The following is an 11,082-nucleotide window of genomic DNA, read 5'->3' on the forward strand; positions in this document are numbered from 1 at the left end:
AGCCCCAAAGAAAAGATACAAGGACTCCCTGAAACAACATCTCAACCTTGGCCATATTGATCAACATAACTGGTCTACTCTGGCCTCCAGTCGGGAGGTCTGGAGACACACCATCTATAACGCTGCTGCTTCTTTTGAGAAAGCATGCAGGATCATCATTGAAGAGAAAAGACAACACAGAAAGAATCGTGTCTTGCTGATACCACCTAAGGAGCCTTTCTGCTGTGCCTTTTGCAACCGGACTTGTCCATCTCGTATTGGCCTTTTTAGCCACCAGTGCGCTTGTAACAAACATGGGTAGAGCCCTTCCCCAATCTTCATTCACGAAACCTAGCCATGATGATGATGAAATCTTCTATTATATGGAAAATAAGTTTTTCCTTGGCTAAACTAGCTTTCTTGGTTGCTATTATTCCAGTTAGGTTTGTTATTTTGTTAACACCCTGTTTATCTTAGTGCTTTTTACAGCTCTCTGGTGTTTAGCCCTTGTCATGTATCTCTGAAGAGCAAGTTGTAGCTCTCCTCAGCTTTCTCTTTGCTGAGCTTAACAATTTCTTGGAGAAACTACCTCTTTATTGTCCTCATAAGCCTTTCTCTACACGTTATGGACTGAGATGGATGGTGTTTAGCTTATTGTAGCCAGTGTTCCTAACTCAGTCTCATTGCTGCTTTTTGTAGTGAGAAGAGCACATTGGCTGGTACACCCTAATGCAGTATCTGCCCCTTTTGTGGCTGCCTTGCCTGGCGTGGAGATCTTCTTTCTTCGTGTTTTTTCTCAAATGATGAACTCGCAAATGGTAGAGGAAGTTCTTGTTAGTCTGTAGTGTGCTGTTTTGTATTAGTACTTTTTAACTTCTGTCTTGTACTTCAGTCCTGGTTCTTCTTTAGTATTGATTTTCCAGTTATTCACACAACAGTGTAACTGATGTTATTTACACGCAGCACTGTAAACTGAGGAATTGCATTTTAATTACTGCGTCATAAATCTGAACACTGCTTTATGTATAAATTTTCACTGAATTTAATGTTTTAAGGAGTGTTTTGCTTATGAATATCAGTGCATTTTTCTGTAAATTAAAGCTTTAGCTTTCTTAATCTTACTGTATGTATTTATATATTTGCCTCATCTACACATTTTACTAGAGAAACATCCTCTCTACATAGGAACCTGTTGCCTTGTCACAGTTTTGTGGTACCACAGTCAGATTTCTAACATGCTCTGTTGAAGCAAAATGGCAGATATTTCAGTTTGAAAATCATACTTGTTCTTACCCTGGAGAGCATACTAGCTAAAAAGTTTGTGTTTTAGCCTTAAGATAAAAAATTTGATCCATGGAGTTATTTGCTACCTCCCCGATAGAGAGTTAATGTTTTTATTCTGTAATTCTGAGTGTAAATAGAGAAGTGGAGGTGTGAAACTGAATGACCAATTTGTGTGGTGCGTCAGTTGTGCAGTTAAGTAATTACTTATAAATCATTGTTTTCTTTCTGTAATACTTTCGGAAGCATGAAATGTTACTACTGGTTCCAGCTTCATGACATTAGGAAAAAAAAGAACTAAAAACTGATATATCTGAGGTATGGTATGAGGTATGATATGTCTGGGATCTAGCCCAGACTGCATTAGAAGAAGCCTGTCTCTTTTTTACCTTCAAGTTAAAACACTGAGAAGGTGAGCTAGTGTATTCAACTGGTTGCTGTCTTGGACTGTCCTGTAGCCCAACCAATTACTCATCAGATTCATCCATACTTAGCTCTCCAGTTTGCTCCCACATCCTGATCTACCACATTTTTTTATACTATGTGTTACTTTACTTCTGGATTTACTTTTGTAGTGACTAAGTTGGTAGAGATAATTCATCCCATGGGCTGTTCCCCATGTGGACAGCACTGTGCCAGTTTTGTCTGTGTACCTCACCTTACTCTTCATCCCAACAGGTTTTGTACTTTCCAACACCCCAACTGCCTTCATGCCTTCTGCTCCTAATTCACCCCTAAAAAGCACTGTACTGTTGGGTTGCAGCATGGCTCTTGCATCATTTCAGAAAGTGTAAAACTGAAAATTTGGAGCGGTACCCTTCCAAAGTAATGATCATGTCTTAAGATCACCATGGGGGCTGAGAACAGACCATAGGTGAAATGTTAGGATAGTGGCAGCTGTTTTAGGCAGAACAGAAATTTCACTTTCAAATTTATTGTTATGTTCTCTTTCCTCAGAACTGATCCACAATTCAATTAACACTGCATTTTTTACCAGTTTCTAGTGGGTTTTATTACTTCGCCTCCCCAGAAATTTCCTATACTACTAGCCTGTTTATTTGGATCTATTCAGTCAGAAACAATTTGTCCTTTTTGTGTCTTTCAGACTTTATTGAAAAAAGAACTGGATACACATGCTGATTATCATCTGTGAAAGGTGGAGTAAGGTAATATAATTTTAGTGATTACTACTATAATGTGTGATCATCTGTTGACACTGAATGCAAGGGTTCAGAGATTCATCCTAACTTAGAGGCAGACAAATCTGAAAGATCTTCAGCCTCAGAAATATTAACATGCTGAAAAGATCCTATGTTCTGGTATTGGTGGCATGCTTTTGCCCTGTTTTGTACTGTGGGTAATTAATTATAATGGCCAGATGTTCTCTGTTCTTATTTGAGTGTGTTGTCCACAGAAGCTCAGGTAGGTTGATAGCTTGTGACAGTATGATATGTTTGTATTTGAACAAGTGATGTGTTTCTGGAAGTGTTAGAGGTTTAAAGTACAACCTATGCTGAAAGACCAGTATTTGTCACTTCTTTCTACGGTAAGAACAAAACGGTCGTTCTTTAATTTTTCTCCTTAAACATCCTGGGGCAGCAGAGATGGAAGAAGTAAGCTCTGCCTTTATTGTCATTGCATATTGCTGTAGCATAGGGCAGTATCCTTCAGGGTGGGAACTGAACCGTGTTGGGCACTTCACAAACATTTGTCACGTATTTACTTCTCCACAGTGAAAGAACTTCTTTATGTCCTGTGGTGTGGCAGGGTGAGGAGGCTGATAGTTGCGTTACTAGGCCTTGAGAGGGGAATCTGTGTTCTGTTAGCAGAAGTGAGAAGACTCTTGCCTGCTTGTTTCCAAGCAAAGTTCTGTCACAGGACTCTTCTTGCTTCCTGTGTGTGGAGCATCTCTGTGTTGAGCTGACCAGCTGCCTCTGGTATTTCGTAGAGTAGGAGAAATTGGGGCACATGTGCTGGTGATCTGTGGGATATGTCCTGAACTGCAAGGCAGTATGAAGCAGACTCTAATAAAATGAGTCTTACGGTAGAGGCAGGAAGTTTTGCTGCTCTGGGGATAGGAGGCAGCAAGAGGTGAAACCAGATGCTCCTAGTCTATGTAACATGCACAACCATGTGCAGGACTTGAGGGTGAATCCTCAGTGCCCTAGTCTCTGATGTAGTACCCTCAGTGCCCTTTTACAGAGTTCAGGAAAGAATGAATGGTGCATTAGAGTCAGTGATGAATAGCAGTGACTTCTCAGAAATGTTGTTCCCCAGCTCCTGCTAAGGGAGATCAGATTCATTTGTAAGATCAAGCACACAGAGTCAGCAAATGCACTTTCTCCTGCAGCCGTGCTTTTCTTGTATCAGATGTGTATCTTAATGCAGACTGAGAATCAAGTACCGAGAAGTCTAGCGAGGTGTGCTGCCATGATTCTGCCTACATCTGAAATTAAAGCAAATAGCTGATACCACGAACTCTGTTATTTAATTGGGGCATAATGGAATAGAGTGCACAACAGGATGCTCTAGGAGCTTATGTGTAATATTTTCCTTTCACCAGTGAAGAACAACTTGGCAATCAGGCATGCACTTACAGATCTTCATCCCAAGAAGGGAGGGATGAAGTTGCCAGCAGCAAATTAGCATTACCAGACCCTGTAGCTAGATTTATTGTGACTTAAAATGAATTGCAGTAATACTAGTCATTCATATCATCTTTCTTCTATTAATCATTGTCTACACTGGAAAAAATATGCCCAAGGCGCTCCTGCATCTCCATCCAGTTCAGTGCTACTTCTTGCTGAAGAAATTAAAAAAGAATTGTCATTCTGCCCCAAGACAACTATGACTTCTCCCCTGTGGGGTCTGTCTCCACACTTTCAAAGAAATCCATAACAATAGAGGAAAAAAAACAGCATTTGGAGCTCCCTACAGGGACAGAATACCATCCTAATTATGTGTTTCTCAAATATGGCCCTGACTGTGCAACCCACTCCATATTTTATCAGATCACACAACTTGTTTGAAGCTTTGTGTTAGAGTAGGTCTGGAGAGAAAATAGGAGAGAAAGAAAAGAGAATGCCGCCCACTTCTGTTTGCCTGCTTGCTTGGTATTTTGGTGCATATTTTCTTTCCACTGATTTAGATTTAGTTCTTTCTTCATTTAAAGTCAAACTCAGTGTTTCATATGTAAAACTCCACATAACTTTTTGATTGAGGCTCCTTTATGTGTGTATAAAACAGGTAACGGGACCCTTTCTAAGTAACAGTCAAGGCTTTCTCTTCAGTCAGTTCTCTGGGTGACATCTCTAGAAAACATGCCCTGCTAAAGTACAAACTGGTGTAGGTGATGAATGGACAAACTGCACAGGTGACTGACTAAAGAGAGGTGATTGTTAATAAAAGCATGTTGTGTTAAACGTGCAGTGATCCTGTTTCTTGGACCACAGTGTTCATCACTGTCTTGTTAGTTCTAGATTGATTCATGCACCATGCTGAATTGGTGTGTATAACTGCAGTAACTACATGTGCAGTTATTGCATAATGTGTGGCACTTGGCCTTTCTATAATGTTCTGTATTCCATTAAGGGATTTTCAGAGTGCTGATTCTGGTCCACAGAGTTGACTATGCTTTTAGCAGTGAAGACAGAGATGAAGGACTATGTGTGAATAATATGTTAAATGAAGGCATAATGAGATTGAATAGAGCCATAATGCTGGGAGAGGGACAGAGAGAAGGGTAAGAGGACATGATGATAGATGGCTGATTAGAACAACTATGGACGGCACAGAGTCAGGGAGAAGGTGGAGGCAGATCAAATGTTTTAAGTGTTTTGTCTCTTTTTTCAGATATTTAACCTACATTATATTCTATGCCAGCACAAAAACAAATTAAGGGTTTTCTGGAATTAAATGGTATTTTACATCAAGCCCTTTAAAGTGCATGGAACTTTATCCTGTCCAAGCTTGCATACAATTCAAAACCATAAAATTTTACTCCTGTGTTTGCCTTTTAATTTTAAAGTTGTTACAGTGTTTAAATTACAAAATCTCCAGCACCTAATTGTTAATAATCTCAGCATTATCCTTGGGAGATACATATATGAACTACCACAGAATCATAATGAGGATTTCAGTAATAATTGTTTCACTAAAACATAGTGAGGGGATTAACACTTAATCCGAACTATCTAAACCAACCCTCAAAATTGGCTGCCTATCATGCAACTTTCATTCTTGGAAACTTTCCCACTTCCATTGGTGTTTTTCTTATAGCTAGGAAGGTAAGATATAAAGTGACCATATAGGTCCTCAAGTACAGACTTCCACACATCAAAAGGTCTGGACTGTGCAGTACAAACACTTGCAAACTGTCTGTATGGTCTCCAAGGCTGGTTGGACTACAATAGCTTGAAGCACTGTAATAAAAGACAAAAATCTGCAGAGTATTATGCCTCAAACTGAGGCATTGCTGTCATGCTAGTCTCTGCAGAATAAATAGCAGAAAAGGCTCCTAGTTATTTTTAGCTTTAGTGCATGATTTTTCATAATTTTGTGGAGGGCAGGGAAAATTTTCAAATACATATCTTTAATCTGAAGTCTGACATCTCAGTAAAAGTCCTTTGTAGACACTGAGCACAACCCTTGGTGAAGTCAGGTGCAGTTGTCAGTGATTGGAGGTCTCCCAAAAGGTCAGGTCAGTCCTAAAGTCTACACCAGGAAAAATCTGAACTTTTTTGCTTGATTCTGTAGAACTGAAGCTTATAGTTACACATATTCTGGTGCGCTGCCCCTAAGCTGAGTTACCTTGCTGAACCAGAATTTATTGAATTATAAACTATCCTGAGTAGGAAGGGACCCACAAGGACCATCAAGTCCAACTCCTGGCTCTGCATGGAACAACTCCCAGAATCACACTATGTGTCCCAGACTGTGTTGTCCAAATGCTTCTTGAACTCTGTCAGGCTTGGTGCTGTGACCACTTCCTTGGGGAGCCTGTTCCAGCCCGACCACCCTCTGGATGAGGAACCTTTTCCTAATATCCAATCTAAACCTTCCTTGACACAGCTTCATGCCATTCCCTCGGGTCCTGCCACTGGCCACCAGAGACAAGAGGTCAGTGCCTGCCCTTCCATTTCCACTCTTCCTGTTGGTGCCCCATAAGTGTTAATTTAGGCGTAGCCCAAGTAGAAGATTTTAGCCTTGATATTCAGAAGGAGTCTTAACTGCTTGCCTGTTTTGAACATGGGCTTGCTTTTGAACATTGTAGCAGACAGCTACAAACCTGGTTCTAAAGCAGCAGGATGCACAACTCTCACTTTCTCGCTGTTTGAAGAATGAATTGCTGAGTAGGTCTTAAAACTCAGGCCCAGATTTGTCTGAAGGAGGCAACATATGCAAATATCACCTTTTAACAAGATGATTACTTTCAGCTCAAGGGATAAAAATGCAAATTTGGGTCAGAAAAAGAGCTTAAAATTGCAGACTAAGGCAATGTTTTGTGTGCTTTTAAGGGGTTTTTTTACACGTGTATGTCAAGCTGGTAGAGGTACCAAAGTGCTAAAACAAGAAGGGGAGGGGGAAAGAAAATAATGTTCTTACATCTTGTTGATCAGTTTTCTTGAAATGAGTAATGTATTTATTCTTTTAAAAGCCTTCAAATTTTATCAAAAAAGTCATGCCTTTTCACAAAAACTTTTCCAGATGTAGCATGCTTGAGTGACCCAACTAATAGGAAAGTCTAAATGAACATATTTAATAGTTTATGAATATAAGAAATTGTACCGAATGATGGGAATTTAAAGTACTTTGCAACTCTTAGAGACTTGTGTAACAGAATCCCAGAAACATCTCAGATTTGCACTAGGATTTCCCATAGGATCATAAAGAGTGGAAAAGACCTCCAAGACCATCGAGTCCAACCCATATCAAGTTATACAAGGGCTCAATCTATATCTTGTGGTTTTTTAGGTCTCAGGAGCTTTCAGGAAGTCTTGGGTGTTTTACTCATCATTTCACATAGCTTTTTGTTTTCTGGGAAGAAGTATCCAGTTTTTGCATCTTTCATATTTTAAAATCAATCAGACTTTCTGGCTTGTCAGAGTGACCTTTTAAGTTACTCTATTGGGAGTTCCCAAATTGGAAATTTCTTAAAGGTACCTTTATTTTATGTGTAACTAAAATATAGATCCATTACTAAGATTTTTAGAGGATTTTTATTACTCGATACTGTTAGATATGTGGAAAATGTGATCTAGGGAACTTTAGGCTTTCTTGTGAATTTGACCCTTAGAATATTTTTTGTAGGAATGAATAATTAAAGACATGGGAGTTGAGTGGAGGGAGGATGAAACATGATCTAATTTGCTAAGATAGGTCATGTCAAACTGACCTAGTATCTTTTTTTAATAAGAAAGTAGGTTTTCTAGAAAAAGAAATGTGCTAGATCTGGTCTCTCTGGATTCTACTGAGCCATTTAACATAGTGCTGCATCAAAATTACTGTTCAAGGTGGAAGAAAATTAGGTTGGTATAAGAACTGTAAATGCACGCAAAGAACTGACCCGGGAGAGACAACAAGAGGTAGATATATGCAATGAATTATTCTTTGGGAGTTGACTTGTTTAGTTTTATTGAGGCTTTTTTGTTTTAGGGGTTTCTTTTCTGGAGTTGATATCATGTCATGCTGTATTCAGAGGAGACTATTGAAACTAGCTGGTGGGAGGAGGACATTAATTTCCAGTATGTCGTTTTAGATGGATGACTATACAATTAGTTGTACCATTAGGTAATACTAAAGGGATGGAATTCAACCCAGCAGAGTGTCAGGCCACACATTGTCATGAATTTACTTTCTGAGTTTAACCTTGGTGTCAAAATTAGCAGTCTAAGCTCTTATGTAATCACTGGAAAAGAGGCAGATTTTAATTAGGCACCCAGCTCCTGCTTTCTGTCTCGACTGTTAAAAGAGCCAGGGTACCTGACTCTGGCATCAGTGCTGAATGCCTGAAACTGAATGGTGCTTCCTCAGCTTTGGAAGTAATGCAACAACTTTTCTATTAATAGGGAGTTCAGCTATGGAAGACATTGAAGGAGAAAGGCCTATGTGAGGGTGAGTGGGTTCAAGTTTGTCTCTAGTCTGTCAGTTTGGCACCAGCATGAAAAAATGATGGATAGGGTCTAGGCAAGTGTCAAGAGAGGTATTTCTGGTTGAGGGATGGCATCTCAGCTGGGAGCTTCTGGGGTGGGACCTGGTCTGGAGTAATTGTGCACCACTTCCTCTGATACCCGAGAAACTTCACCTCAGTATGTAATAGTGTCAGAGAAAACCAAAAGAGGGTAGATTGACATTAGATATGAGAAAGAAATTTTTTACTGTGAGGATGGTGAGACACTGGAACAGGTTGCCCAGAGAAGTTGTGGATGCCCTGTCCCTGAAAGTGTTCAAGGCCAGGTTGGGGGCTCTGAGCAACCTGGTCTAATGGAAGGTGTTCCCTGCCCATGGCAGGGGGATTGGAATGAGATGGTCTTTAAGGTCTCTTCCAACCCAAACCATTCTAGGTGATTCTAGGAGAAACTGCAGGGATAATCAAAGGACTGATGTTACAAGAGGAGTCTGGAACAGCTGTGTTGAATATGTCAGGAAGACTAGCAAAATGGGAGATGTAATTGCTGTAACTATGCTGCTCAAGTCATGGGGAGCTTTGAAATGTGGCTGCTGTTGGGTAGGTGATAGCTAACAAGCAGGATGTCTGTAGCCCATCAGAGGACTAATGAAGGTTTATGTGTAACAGTGTGGTATTGTACAAAGATTATGATACCAAAATAGAAGTGTCCTGTTGTATGATTTAGAGATGATGTGAACTTAATATATGACACTTCTCAGTGACTGGAGTTTGTGTGTGCACCTAGCATGTGGATAAAATATTTAGCCAGCACAGAAATGCATAGTGATAATTGCATGATGTATAACAGTAGTCAATAGGAAAATGTTTGATGTACAGTTAAAGAGGAGCTTAAAGATTTATGAAGGGCAATGATTACTTGGATTTTGTGGACTTAGGGCTGTTTGGCAGCTTGTGTTTTTTAATCACTCCTGTAGAGTGTGATACTTGCTGTCTGCTGTATTGGCCTGGTGTTTCCCTGCGTTGCACAGGGAAAGCTGTGTGATAAATCAGGCTTTGAGTGAATGTGTAGGGATGGACAAAGGTGCGTTAAGTTCAGCCTGTGACAAGATACATTTAGAAGCTGACTGCTAGACAGCCAACTCATGACCACTGAGAGAAAAGCTTGCTCTGAAGCAAAAAATTGTGGTTGTAGATCACTGATGTGCCTGTAGTGACAAATATTGGTGCAGCACTTGGAGTCAGTGACAGCCCTTGCCCCAGATACCTCCTTAGTTTGACAGACGCTGAAACTTGTAACTTTGTTAGTGAAGAGCTGCCCTTTGCCTGGGTACTGCTTTGTCCCAATACAAGGTTTGAAAAGGAGCCGAGTCCTTTGAGCAAGGGTGAGTAATGTGCTTTCTGATTTGTTGCAAATCCTGAGATGTTCTGAGTGGCTTTATCAACTATTAAGACGTTGATCAGGTTGATCTTTATCAGAAATCTTCATATAATAGCAGGAGGCAAATGCCACAGCAAGAAACCTTTTTAATGTACTTCTGGCAGCACCGTTTAGTTCTCTAGTTATTTGTTTATTAATAAGTGCTTGGCCTGCCTTTCTGAGGTTTTTAAGTGCTGAGAAGAATAGCAGGAGAGAGTAGTATGTCTTCTCTCTCTTTTTTTTTTTTACTTCCTAACTAATTATTGTATAATGGTACTAAGTTGTTATTGTTCTGTGGTGAAAAATTATGATCTCACAGTCCTTACTTGGAAAGTTGCCAAATAAAGAAAAAACACTGTTTATGGACTAAATTGTAAACAGTTTGGCAGGGGGTTGTTCTGTTGGAAAGAGAGTGCTTTGAATGACAGTCCACGAGGAGGGATGACAAGGAGGGGAGGACTGAGAAGATAAGCGTGAAAATGTGTGAGGGCTTTTTCAGGTTTATTTTTTATTAGTCATGGTCAACTGCCTTAGATTTAGAATCTGTCCCACTTTAGGTATGGCGCTTTTTTCTGTTTGCTGGGTTTTATTTAGCTCCAGATCACGTTTTTCTGGCTAGTAAACTGGGGTTTTAATTTGAAAATCTGTCTAAACCTGTTCCTGAGAGACTACACTTGGAGCATCTCAGTCCTGCATAGCTGTCATTTATAAGGATGCTCAGAAAAACTGGAAAAACATCACTTGAAGACATTTTTTGAGAAGATGATAAGGTCTTAGGGGCTTCCACCTCTAAATTTCAGGAAAAAGACATCTCACAGTCTTATTGGGGAAGAAAAGAAATAAAGGAATTTCCAGCAATCCTCTCCTTCCCTGATTCTTTGTGTGTGTTATAGGGTGGGGGTGAGGGGGGTGGTGGTGGATGAAGTCAGTACAATGTACTGTTGTAGATCATTACTAAACATGAGATGTTGGAATGCAAATTTAATCCTGTTTCATAGTCTCTTAAGATAACTGTTTGAAAGTCAGAAAAAATTACCTTTTGAAGATTCCTATCCTTCCCTACTCAATTCTATATAGTTGCTTCCTTGGCTTAACTCCACTAAAGTTCAGTGAAGTGAATCCCATCCAAGACTGTGCACCTTGCTTAACCTTTTCATAGCGTGATGTTTAGTCAAGGTAAATACTGTCCTCATGGTTTGTTCACACAGATTCTTAAACAGTATTAAAAAACTAAATATTTTTGCACAATAAAATAGGATCTGAGTGAACTGTATCT

The 11,082-nt window shown here is 39.8% G+C and overlaps 1 protein-coding gene across 8 annotated transcripts in view; it reads left to right on the forward strand.

The window, feature by feature from the left end:
• Positions 1-11,082, forward strand: part of INPP4A (inositol polyphosphate-4-phosphatase type I A) — a 104,497-nt gene that overhangs the window by 28,191 nt on the left and 65,224 nt on the right. For all 8 annotated transcript variants that reach the window (XM_018084071.2, XM_018084070.2, XM_025896245.2 and 5 more), the window contains exon 2: positions 2,366-2,426. The gene's annotated coding sequence lies outside the window, so the exon portion shown is untranslated. The remainder of the gene's footprint in view (positions 1-2,365; positions 2,427-11,082) is intronic.

This window comes from Manacus vitellinus, unplaced genomic scaffold, assembly GCF_001715985.3.
Source record: "Manacus vitellinus isolate BGI_N305 unplaced genomic scaffold, ASM171598v3 scaffold_7_pilon, whole genome shotgun sequence".
In the NCBI taxonomy this organism is placed as follows: Eukaryota; Metazoa; Chordata; class Aves; order Passeriformes; family Pipridae; genus Manacus; species Manacus vitellinus.